Below are 14,190 nucleotides of genomic sequence, written 5' to 3'. Positions count from 1 at the left end.
ACATCTAATCCAAAAAGAAATTCATAGACTACATAATAAAGGATGGAAAGTGACTTTCCATGCATCAAGACTATGAAAGCAAGGAGGTGGAGTGATCACTATATATAAGATCACTATGTTTAACTTAAAACTGAGCATGAAAAGCAAGTAAGGTTACTATACATTAATTAAGAGAATAATTCAATAGGAAGAGAAAACAATTTTAAATACATTTATACATGAAATACCAGTGCACCCAACTTCTTAAACTACTGGAGATAAAAGATCAAAGAAACACTAACACAGTCACAGTGGGGGACTCTCAATATTCCACTCTCATAAATAGACAGATCAGCTAGACAAAAAAAATCCAGAAAGAAACATCAGAGCAGAACCACACCTTCCAACATATGGAAGTAGAAGTTATCTATAGTGTTCTACCCTCCTACAACAGAATGCACATTCTTCTCAGCAGCACACAGAACTTTCTCCAAAATAGAACACATGATCTATAAAGCTTGCTGATATAAGTACAAAAGAAAATTATCTAATATGTATGATCAGATCATAATGCACTAAAAGGAGAAATTAGTGGCAAAAAATATGGAGATTTTGGGCTGGGGATACAGCTCAGCTACACAGCACCTGCCTGGCAAGCACAAGGTCATGAGTTTGATTCCCAATACCAAAAATAAATAAATTTTACAAACCCCTGGATATTAAATAACACTCATGAATACTTAGTGGATCACAAAGAAATCAAGAAAGAGATTAAATAATTCCTAGAATCAAATGATAATACCTATACAACATACCAGAACCTCTGGGACACAAGAAGGAACTTTTATTCCTGTGAATGCCCACATTAGAAAAACAGTAAGCTCAAATAAACAACCTAATTATGCACCCTAAGGTACCAGAAAAATGAAAACAGGGTAAACCTAAAGGTAGTACAAGGAAGAAAATTATATAGATCAGAGCAGAAATTAGTGAAATTGAGACTGAAAAAAATACAAAGAATCAGTGAATCAAAGAGCTTGTTCTCCAAAAGAATAAAAGATAGACAAATGTTAGCCAAAGCTATGAAATGAAGGAAAAAAAGACCCATACCCATGCAATTAGAAATGAAAAAAGTGAAATCACAACAATGGACATTGCCAAAATCCAGAAGGTCATTAGTAACTACTGTCAAAACTTGTACTTGGACAAATTGGAAAATCTAGAAGAAATAGATTCCTAGACACATATGAATTACCAAAACTGAACCAAGAATATATAAACACCCTGAACAATCCAATAACAGGCAATGAAGTTATTAAAAACCTATCAAGTAGGAAAATCCCAGAATCAAATGGATTCACCACTGAATTCTATAAGAACTTCTGGGAAGATGTAATACCAATACTCCTCAAACTCTTTAATGAAATTGAAAGGTAAGGAATACTGCCAAACTTCTTCCTGGAAGCTAGCATTACCCTGATTCGAAAGCCAGACAAGGACCCACCTGAAAAAAGAACAACAGGTCAACCTCTTTAATGAACATAAAAGTCCTCAGCAAGATACTGGCAAAACAATATGCAGCAAATCACCAAAAGATCATATAACTAAGTAGGCTTCATCTTAGGAAAGCAAGCGTATTTCAAATATGCAAATCAATAAGTGTAATAACCCACATAAGCAGAAGCAAGAACAAAAATCACATGACTGTATAATAGATGCACAAAAAGCCTTTCACAAAATCCAACATCATTAATGATTTTTAAAAAGCCTTGAAGAAAATATAGACAGACCTTCTTATCTCAATCTGATAAAAGTCACTTATGACAGACCTACTGCCCACATCATATGAAAAAGGAAAAAGTTGAAAGCTTTTCCTGTAAAATCAGGAACAAGACAAGGATGTCTACTGTTACCACTCCTGTACAACATAGTACTCAAAACTTTAACCAGTGCAGTCAGGCAAGAAAAGGAAATGAAAGTGATACATTTGGAAAGAAAGAAGTCAAAGTTTCACTATTTGCAGTTGACATGTTACTTTTCATAGAAGACACAAAAAATTCCACCAAAAGACTCCTGGGATTAATATCCAAATTCAACAGTATAGCAGGATAAAAAATCAATAGTGTTCCCATAATAGCTAAATCCTGGACATAAGACAGGAAAAAAAGAGACAGGAAGAGTGGCTGAGGGAGGAAGAATGTGAAAAGGATGAAAGGAAGAGGTGAGGAATGAAATGAAGAAAGGTAGGAGAAAATGGAGGGAGGAAAAGAAGGGAGTGGGAGAAAAAGTAGGATGAGACAACAAAGGAAAGGGGGCAAGATCAATACATTCACGGTCTCCTCCACCTGGCCCCCTCCTTGCCACTGCCCACTTCTCATGCCCCATGGAATTCGAACCTTCATTACCTCAGGCCTAGGGTAATATGGTAATTTCTTTGATGTTATTCCCCTACTCCAAACCCCTCTGGGCCCTAGTCCCATTTACCACAGAAGTTGCAGTTCTTCAAGTTGGCATTCAAGTTCTCCTTAGTCTCTTCCACCCACTTCTGTGACTGACTTTCTCACTCTCAACCTCCTCATGCCTCCTCCTTCCCTAAACTAATGCGCAGTGGGCTTTGGTTCAGTGTATAGCAACCTCTTGAAACCCTGTAGCCCCTACCTCTCTTCCAGTCCAAACATTATCGAACCATGTCACTTCCTCCAAACAATTTTTTCCCGTGACTGCTACCTCTCCTGAATTACTACAGCCTTCCCTTTGTACAGCTGTGTTAACATACCACACACTAGAGTATTGTTGCCCCTTTGAAACTGAAACCTTCAAGAGAATGGAAACCAAAGTAAACACATTCTGTGTTTCCCCATGATGCCTTGCAGAAGGTAAGTGCTCAACGATATTTGGTTAACAAATAGAGACTACCCCTCAAAGCATGTTGAAATGTGTTTTCAATTAGTTATTCATTCTGAGCTCTGTTAACTTCAGAGAAGTTTGTGTATGAGAGGCAGAGAGAAGATAGATATCTTGTAGAGAGAATTGTGAATTTCTGTGATATATGTTAACATATTCCAAAAACATAATAGTTTTTATTAGCAACACAATACTATTAATATTTTATGGTTTTATAGGTACAAAGGGTGCCTTGTTGGATTTGCTTTTGCAAAGTAATTCTCAAAATTCCTTAAAAATTAAAAATAGAACTATCATATGTTCCAGCAATCATACTTCTAGGTATATATCCAAAAGAATTGAAAGAAAGATCTTTAAGATATATTTGTACACTCATGTTCATAGCAGCATTATTCCCAAAAACTAGAAAGTGGAAGGAAGTCAAGTGTCCAAGAATGAATGGTCTTATTTATTTTTTCCAGCCTTAAGAAGGAAATGCTGACACATGCTACAACATGGATGACCCCTGAGGACATTAGCCAGTTTACTGGTTTATATCTAGATGTCCCTCTCAAACCTCACACCTTCCTAGGTGGGGCTTTGGGGAGGTGATTGGACAATGGGGGCTTAGATCTGGAAGGACATGGGGCCTGCATTCTATAGTAGGAGAACAGGTTTGATGGATCTGGGTTTCAGAGGTGACTGCATCTGAGGGTGATGGCATTGAGCCTAGTAGTCTGCTTGAGTCCCTACCCTGATGCTTACATCCAGAGAAGACCAGTGGTCTGATTCCTTTTGCATGTACCACCTAAGTGGGATATATTTCAGCTTGGATGGTTGCCATAAACTAGGGTTTAAAGTTGAGGAGACCTCTTGAACATACAGATCATCACACAAACCACAGGCTATAAAGAAAGGCAGAGAAGTCTGTGACTTCCTGGATTCTAAAGACTGTAGGTCCTGAAAGAAAACCACTCATTTGGAAATTCATAGGAATGTTTTGTTTTGTTTTTCTTGTAACCCAATCTTTTTCCAACTCTACCAGGTTTTTGGTTTTTTTTTTGTTTTTTGTTTTTTTTTGTTTTTTTTCTGGTGGTGTTGAGAATTTTATCTCCCATTTTTCTCTCCCCTGTTTATTATTATTATCTTTGTTTGTTTGATTAGGTGCTTTTTTTTCTCTTCTGTCTTTTCTCACTCCCTTTTAATTAGATCCCTTATTATTTTTCTTTTTTCCTTTAGTTTACTGTCTATGTTTTATTATTTATCCTTTTCCTTGGTGGTTTTTTGTTACTTTTATCTAATACTACTAATTTCCTTTTACTCTTTAATATGATCCTTTATTTCAATTTTATCACCTTATTCCCAACTTCCATTGCTTGATTTTTCAAACTCTACTTTTTTCATACTCCCATTCCCTGCTGCTTTTATCCTTAGAAGTATAATCATTAAGCTTCATGAATCTATAGGTAGTTAACTATATCTTACTATGGTTAAACACAGTTCTATTGTTAATAGAGGTGACATTGTTCCATTGAATAGATAGTTAATGTAGATCAATATTTGGTTTGTTTTAGAGGTTATACCATAAAAATAGATCTCATCGATGGTTAAGGGTAGTATATTATTGGTTCTTAAGGTTTGTCAATATTCAGTTTGTACGTGATGCTAGTACTGATTTTGCTTTTAGCCAAGGTTACTGCTTCAGTTACTTTTTGTACTTGCTGAGACAAAAATACCTGCTGCTGAAAGTTAAGGAAAAAAGGTTTATTTGGCTCACAGTTTGTAGAGGTTTCAGTTCATAATTGGCTGGCATCAAGGCAGGGAGGCAAGACAGCGGGGCATCACAAAGGAGAAACAATTCATGATAGGCAGAAGGCAGCAAGCAGCAAGCTACAAATGACAAGTAGTGACCCTATTTCTGTCCCTTATATCTTAACCAGGCTACCGACCCTCAGGGTAGATAGCACTCATATCCAGGATGGGGCAGCCTTAATTCTAGCATCGTATCATGAATCAATCCCAGCATCACATCCTTGATCCCAGGAGTACACACTCTAGATTCAACCACCTCCAACAAGTTTTACCTATGACCACATGAGGCTTTGGAGGGACATCTAGATATAAGCTATAACACTGGCATAGTTGTTGTCAATTAGTTTTCTCTGTACACCAGTATCTGGATTACCTGGGGGTCATAAAAAATACTGCAGCCCATTCCTAAAAAACTGGGAACCAGAACAATTAAGCTGAAACCTCTCTTCCCAAATATATGGAGGTATTTGGATCCTGGAACAGAGGCAAAGGCCAAGATTTAGATGCCCTTAGAGGACATCTCTGAAAAGACATAAACTAAAGATGTCTCCATACTAGCAACAAAGCTACCCACTACAATCAACCCACAAGCCTCTCAGTACCAAAACCAAACAAATGAAAAATAGAAATATGAGAAAACAAGGAAATAGAATTCCTCCCAAAGCCTAACTTCTCCCAAACCAATCCAGGGGTCATCTAGGGAGAAGAAGTCAAAAGCCACATGGCCAAAATATCTGAAAGGATAACAGTGAAAGTAAAATAAAATAAAATGAAATGAAATAAAAATTAAAAAACAGGCCCATAGGCACCTGGCAAATTGAAAGCACATACAACTAAAGAAATAATTATCCTAAGGAAACAGATAACCACTGAGTCTAGAAAAGATGCTAATAAAAAAACTAGAGGTTCTAAAGAAAGAGATGCATACCATGAATGCCCAGTGTAGAAAAGAGTTGGTGTCCATAAAAAGTTTCAAACAGAAATACGAAATACTAAAAATTCTATGAAAGTATGGGCAGCACAAGTGACCACTATGAGGACAGGGTGTCAGACCTAGAACAAAGGAGTGTGCCTGGTGATCGATTAATGAGTACTACCTTAAAAATAACAAGATAATATGAAAAATGGATCCAATGACTGCTAGATAATGCAAAAAAGACTAACCTAAGATTAATTAGAATTACTTAAAAATCAGAAGGTAACACAAAAGGCAGAAAAAACTGTTTATAAAACTAATACAAAACTTTACAAACATGGGAAAACAGTTTAACACACTGATAAGGGAGGCATATAGAACCTTAAATAGCCATGATCAGAAAAGAACCACTCCAATACACATCATAGTCAAAATACCAAAAACCCAACACAAGAATCTTAAAAGCTGTTCAAAAAAAGCAATGAATCACTTTAAAGAAACCAATCAGAATTATAGCAAACTTCTCAACACAAAACTTAAAGGCAAGGACAGCTTGGTATAAAGTGTTTCAAGTCCCAAAAGAATGCAAATGCCAACACAGATTGATATATCCTGTAAAATTATCTTTTAAAATTGATGGAGAAATAAGACACATCCATGATAAAGAGGAGAAAAAGAAATTTATGATTAGCAAATTAGCAGCACAAAAACTTCTTAAGAATATCTTGAAAAGAGATAATGAAGCTAATAATGCTAAAACGTCCAGGCAGGGTGAGCAATAGAGTAGAAGAGAAAAAAAGGGAATCAGTAACAGAAAACTAATACAATGACAGGAATTAAGTAGATAATACCTATAATTATCAATGTGAATGGTCTCAGTTGAAAAATCAAAAGCACAAATTAGCTGGATGAATCAAGAAACAAAATTCAGCTTTATGCTGTATACAAGTAAAACATTTATCCCCAAAAGAAATTTATACACTCAAAATCAGAGGATGGAAAACAGTATTCCATGTAGCAGGAACCCAAAAACAAGCAGGAGTAGCTATCCTATTTTCAAAGTAGGTTTTAAGCCAAAACTGATCAGAAGAGGCCAAAAAGGACACCAAATATTGATTTAGGGAGCTATTCAACACAAAGAGATAACAAGTGTAAATATGTATGCACCAAACAATGATGCACACAAATTCGTAAAACAAACACTACTGCACATAAAAGCTTAGATGAACATCAGTACAATTATAATGGGGGACTGTGGCACTCCACTTTCACAAATACACAGATCAACTAAACAGAGAAATGTAAAGAAAAGTCAGAGTTGAACAAAATCTTCAAATAAATGGACTTCATAGATATATACAGCAACAAGAGAATACAAATTCATTTCAGCTGCACATGGAAATTTCTCCAAAATAGATCACATACTAGCCCACTTATGGGCTAGTAAGTAAATGCAAAACAATCAAAATTATCCAGTGCATATTATCAGATCATAGTGCAATGAAACTAGAAAGCAAAGGAAAAAGAACAGAAATTATCCAAACACATGGAAATTAAACAACACATTCTTGAATAATCAATGAGTCACAGAAGATATTAAGGATGAAATAAAATAGTTCCTAGAAGTAAATGATAATGCCAGTGCAACATACCAGAATTTATGTGACACAGTGAAAGCAGTCCTGGTAGGGAAGTTTACAGCTGTGAATGCCCACATCAGAAACACAGAATGAGCCCAAATAGACAACATAATGGTGCACCTCAGGGTTCTAAAAAAACAAGACAATTCAAATCCAGACCTAGTACAGGGAAGGAAATTTATAATGAGCAGAGCAGAAATCAATGAAATGGAGACAAAAAAATAAAATAATCAATAAAAATAATAGCTGGTTATTTTAAAGAATAAGCAAAATAGACAGATCCTTAGCCAGTCTTACTAAGAAAAAAGAAAAGAAAGAAAGAAAGAAAGAAAGAAAGAAAGAAAGAAAGAAAGAAAGAAAGAAAGAAAAAGAAAATCACTACAATTAGAAATGAAAAAGATGAGATCGTAATGGAGACTACCAAAATCCAGATTATTAGCAACTACTTCACAAAACTGTATACCAATAAATTGGAGAACCCAGAAAAAATGGAGAGATTCCTAAACACAAATGAATTACCAAAACTGAACCAAAAAACTTCAAAATTTTAAATAATCCAAGAACAGGCAATGAAACTGAAACAGTATTTTTATAAAATCTACCAACTAAGAAAAGCCCAGGGCCTAACAGATTCACTGCCACATTCTACAAGAACTTCAGGGGAAATCTAATGTCAATACTTCTCAAACTCATTGATGAAATTGAAAGGGAAGGAGTATCACAAAGTCATCCCTAGAAGCTAGCACTACCCTGATTACAAAACTAGACAAGGATCTGACCAAAAGAGAGAACTACAGTCTAATCTGTATAATGAATATTGATGCGAAAATATTCAACAAGACACCAACAAGCAGAATGCAACAAATCATCAAAAATATCATACACCATAAAAAGGTAGGCTTCATCCCAGGGATGAATGTGTGGTTTGACATGTGCAAATCAATAAATATAATCCATCACATAAACAAAATCAAGGGGAAAAAATCACATAATCACCTCAATAGATACAGAAAAAAGTCCTTTGATAAAATCCACCATTCATTCATAATTAAAACCCTGAAGAAAATAAGTATAGAAGGGCTTTATCTGAATTAGATAAAAAGCCATTTATGATAAACCTACTGCCAATATCATATTAAATGAGGAAAACCTGAATGCTTTCCCTCTCAAACCAGGAAGATGACAAGGATGTCCACTACCACCACTCCTGTTCACATAGTTCTTTGAAACATTAGCTAGAGTAATCAGGCAAGAGAGAAATAAAGGGGATATGTATTGGGAAGGAAGAAGTCAAAGAATAATTATTTGTGGAAGACATGATCCTCTACTTACAAGATCGAATAAACTTCACTAAAAGATCCAAATAAATAAGAAATAAATAAGAAAATTAATGTAGCAGGATTCATATCAACACAAAATCAATAGTGTTCCTATACACAAATAATGAATTATCTGTGAAAGAAATTAGGAAAACAATACCATTTACAATAGCACAAAGAAAAATTAAATTCTTAGGAATTAACCTAACCAAAGGAGTGAAAGAGCTCTACAATGAACATTAAATGTTTCTAGAAAAGGCTATCGAAGAGGATACTAGAAAATGGAAAGATGTTCCATATTCCTGGATAGGCAGAACCAATAGAATCAAACAGCTATCTTTCCAAAACTGATGTATAGATTTAACATAATCTCAATCAAAATATTAACAACATTCCTCACAGATCTAGAGAAAATAATCCAAAAATTCATATGGAACCAGAAGGAACTCAAAATAGCAAAACCAAAACTGAGTAATAATAACAAAGCAAGGGATATTGTGATCCCAGATTTGAAGTTATATTACAAAGCTACAGTGGTAAAAATAGCATGGTACCAGCACAAAAACAGATATGTGGATCAATGGAACAGAATATAGGAAGAAACAATCCCACACACATTTAGCTATAAGATCTTTGAAAAAAAGGCCAAAAACATGCACTGGAGGAAAGATAGACCCTTTAATAGATAGTACTGGGAAAATTGAATATCCACATGCAGAAGATTGAGTTTAAACCCATATATATCACCATGTAATGAACTAAAATCAAAGTGGACCAAAATCTAAATGTTAAAACAGAAAGACTTAATCTGCTAGATGATAAAATAGGCAAAACTCCTGACGGCATAGGCACAGGCAAGAATTTTCTGAACAGAACTCCAGGGACACAAGAAATAATACTGAGAATGAACAAATTGGATCACACGAAATTGAAATCTTCTGCACACCAAAGGAAATAATCAGCAGAGTGAAAAAACAACCTAAAGAATAGGAAAAATATTTTTCCAGCTATTCCTCAGAGAAAGGACTAACAGCTAGAATCTATAAATTTCTCAAAAAATGAAAACCCCCAAAATAAAACACACAATAAAAAATATCCAAAGAGGGGCTGGGGATTTAGCTCAGCGGCAAAGCGCCTGCCTGGCAAGCGCAAGGTCGTGAGTTCGGTTCCTGGTACCAGAGAAAAAACAAAAACAAAACAAAACAAAAAATATTCAAAGAAGAATAACAATAACATATCTCACAGAATTAGAGAAAACAATCCCAAAATTTCTTTTGCGACCAGAAGGCAAATGGAGTAGCAAAAACAATTATGGGCAACAAAGGCAAGGCAGGAGGCATCAAAATTCCTAACTTGATATTATACTAGAAAACTACTGCAATAAAAACAGTATTTTACTGGCAAAACACCCCTGAGGATCAATGGAACAAATTACAAGATTCAGAAACAACTCCAAACATACTCAACCACTTTATTTTTGACAAAGGAACCAAACACTTTCACTTGAAGAAAGCCTCTTAATGGTGCTGAAAAAAAAAAAAAAAACTGGCTTTCCACATACCAAAGATTAAAACCATGTGATAAACTAAAATCTAAATGGATCAAAGATTTAAATTTAAAACAGAAACACTAAATCTGCTGGAAGATAGAACAGGTAGGACTTCTGAAGACATTGGTGTAGATAAAGTATTTTGAGCAAAACCCCAATCAAACAGGAAATATCACAAAGAATCAACAAGTGGGATCTGATCTTATTAAAAAGCTTTAACAGAACAAAAGAAATCACCAACAGAGTAAAGAGACAACCCACAGTGTGGGAAAACATTTTTGCCAGGTGCTCCTCAGACAAAAGACTAATATCTAGACTATAAACAACTCAAAAAATTTAGATCCTCCAAATTTAAAGACCCAATCCAAAAAAATGGCCATGTAAAATGAACAGACATTTCTCAGATCAAGAAGTAGAAACAGCAAGTAAATATATGAAAAAATGTTCAACATCACTGGACCTTCAAGAGATCCAGATTAAAACAATTCTGAGACTACATCTCACTTCAGAAAGAATGGCTATTACAAAAAATCAACCAATAACAAATGCTGGTGGAGGGTAAAGGAAACACTTCTCCACTGTTGGTGGAAGTGTAAACTGTTGCTATGGAAATAAGTGTGGAGATTCCTCAAAAAAGTAGTGACTAGATGTACCATTGGACTTAGCTATTCCCCTTCTTTTTATCTTCCTGAAAGAATAAAAAGCATCATATCACAGTGATATATACATATTCACGTTTATAGTGACACAGTTTGTAATAGCTTAATCTTGGAAACAGCCCAAGTGCCCATAAACTGATAAATGGATAAAGAAGATGGGGGTTTTTTATACAGTGGAGTACTACTTTGCCATAAGGGATAAGCTTGTGACATTTGTGGCTAAATGGATGTACCTTCAGTCCATACTCTTGAGTGAAATAAATTGGACACAAATGTTTAAATACTGCATTGTTTCTCTGGTGAGAAAGTGAAAGTGTAAATAAAGACCAGAATGTATAATAGATATCAGAAATGGAAAGAAAATTTCAAATGGGAAGGGAAACAAGGGATGGGAGAAGGGGAAAAGAAGGAAGGGACAGGAAAAAAAAAGAGAATAGAATTAAAAATAGAAACAAAGCTTTTGTAAATAAGGAGGGGAATAGAGATTGAAAGGAGGGGAGGGGAAAGGGAAAAAACAAAGAGGCAAGATATATCATGTACAGGTACAAATTCCCTATGATAAATGTTATCACTATGTATATCTAAAATATGCCAACTGAATTTAAAAAAATGAATAGACAATTATCAAAAGAATCACAGATGACATATAAATAAAAATGTTCATCGAACCTGGCCATTACTGGGGCCTTGGCCTAGGACCACTGGTCTCTTGCTCAGAGGTATGCCAACAGAATAAAGCACAGACAAAAACATATTTTAGTTACAAGGGCACCAGGATGGTCAAAGTCCAGTGACGGGCTAGAACACGAGGCACTGGTGTCTTTGGCCTTTATTAGGTGCACAGTATGATTCAGGGGTGCTGGTGGGCTGCAGAAAGCAGTGAGAGTGAACTGCTAATGCAGTCAGGGTTTAACAATGCATTTTTGGAAAAGCACACAGAAAGAGATCAGGGTTAACGAGTAACCTGATTGTCTAATAACTGCGACTACTGAGCTAAAAGGAATTTGTGCAAGTCAAGTACTCAGGTGTCATGTTATCTTGCTTTGAGGTTCCAGAATTTTACAGACTGTTTGCTGATCTCAGCTCTGGCCATTGGCCTAAAAATTCATATATTCTTAAGCCAGCCAGGGGTCTCACCCCAAGTCCTATAGACCTAGGACACACTCTAATTTTGTGCTAATTCATTAATATTAATTAGTGCCTGCTCTGTACCATGTCAAGCTGGTCCTCAGCAGTCCACTAGAGAAATGCAAATTAAAACAATGCTGAGATACCATTTTACTGCAGAAAGAATGGTTATCATCAAGAAATAAAATGTGTGAGAGGCTGCAGGGAAAAAGAAACCCTTCTACATTGTTGGTGAGACCATAAACTAGTACAAACACTATGGAGATTATTATGGAGTTTTCTCAATGAAAAATAGAGTTACATTTGACCCAGACATTCCCCTTCTAGGTATCTCAGCAAAAGATTTAAAGTTATTATATTACAGTGATACATGTATACCCATGTTTATAGCAGCAAAATTCGTAATAGCTAAATCCTGGAAACAACCTATATGTCCATCAACAGACAAATGCATAAAGAAAATGTGGTATTTATAAACAGCAGAGTAGTACTTTGCCACAAAGAGGGATAAATTTGTAGCATTTGTAGGTCAATGGATGGACTTTAATAATGTTACGTGAAATCAGATACACAAGTTTAAATATTGCATAGTTTCTCTTACATTAGAAGCAACCAAATATAAATAAAGAGCAAAATAAAAGACAAAAAGTAGGAAATAGGGAGATCTTTCTCACATGGGAAGGGAAACAGGAGATAAGGGATGGGGCATGGGATATAAGGGAAAAGTAATGAAAGTAAAGAAGGTTGAAAAAGAAAAACAGAAACAGAACTTTTACAAGTGGGAAAGGGAATAAGAGTAGGAGAAAGCTGAGAGGGAAAGTGGGGAAAGGGATGCCAAAAGAATTGGGATGTATTATGTACTTGTACAAATGTCCTCAGAATAAATATAATCATTGTGTACTACAAACATGTACTAATCAAAAGGAGTACAATGACAACATAAAAAAAGAACCCACGTACAATAGTTTACAACAAGACAAAAGAAAAAATGCCTTGAGGGAATGTGAGGAACTAGCAAGACTCCACCTTTTGAAGGCTCAGAACTGCACAAATGAAAGACTATTTTGGGAAGTGATCCCCAGGGCTCTCTGATGGAGAAGAGCTGCCAAGGAAATTGATTGCTGGAAATTCACTTTACCAATGCTCAGTCATCCAGACACTCAGAAGCCAGTGCAATCACACTTCAAGGGGGCCGGTATACTGCTCCACCTGGCAGCAGACCTTTGCATCATCCACGTGGTGCTGGTTTTATACATGTGCATAATGCAAGATGTGTGGGGTCAGGAAGGGTTCTACACAGATTTCAGAAGGCCTGGGAGGCCAGTCAGTGTGCCCCTGAAAGGGAAGTGCATGAAGCTATAAGAGTGAAGCCAAAAGTGTAGTGAATACCACAGAAAGTTGGATAAGTCAGGAACATAGAACATCCAAGGAAATCTGTAAGAAGTAAGCAAAGCCAGCCTAAGCAAGCAACCATGAGAGCTACAACCAGCAGCAGTGCTGTATGGGTGGGGCCACCCTTTTGGAGTTTTGGAGTTCACTGTTTACCACAATTTTCCCAGGGTTCTGGAATGGAACTATGTGATTTTGAGGATATAAGACTAATTTTTTTCATCAAGGTGCATAAACATTGGCTTGTCAAACCCATGTTTATTCTTTAAAATATTTCTACTGATGAATTATGAATTTTAATTTTATGAGTTTTTTATCTTAAACAAGGAGTACTTAACAGAAAAAGTATTACAAAAATAAAATATTGAATTTTTAATATTTATTGTTTATACAAAACATCAAAAATTTCAACATCAACTGTTTTTTGTGCACTAAGTATGAAAAAAGAACAACACAAATTCTTATATGAACTACAATGAAAATATCAATAACACTTTACAAAAAACAATCTTTACTTCAGTTATCACACCTAAGGCAGTCTACACACATGACAATAGCACATTCCATACACATATCTCTCTTATACTGATATCACATGTATTTTGCTCTCTTGGCCTTTCTGTAGGATATACTTGACATCTCATTGGTCTTGCCGTTTTGCCAGGAGGTTCTTATATTATACAGTGTGTGGTTAACAAGAACATAAAATATCAATAAAATACAGAATGAAATTCTTAGTATGTATTGTGCATTTAGAGTAAACATCAACATCTTCACATGAGCTGTGTACTTGCTTACAAAACCTAAAATATAACATCAAAAATAAAAACCTATGTGAACTACAATATAAACACAAACAAAGTCTCCCACAGAGATAGCTTTGCTTTAACTGTTACATCCAAGGCAGTCTTCACCC

The sequence above is a fragment of the Chinchilla lanigera genome, unplaced genomic scaffold (assembly GCF_000276665.1).
Source record: "Chinchilla lanigera isolate Chin_1 unplaced genomic scaffold, ChiLan1.0 scaffold00072, whole genome shotgun sequence".
NCBI classification, from domain to species: domain Eukaryota; kingdom Metazoa; phylum Chordata; class Mammalia; order Rodentia; family Chinchillidae; genus Chinchilla; species Chinchilla lanigera.
Note: the sequence above shows the minus strand (reverse complement) of the source record.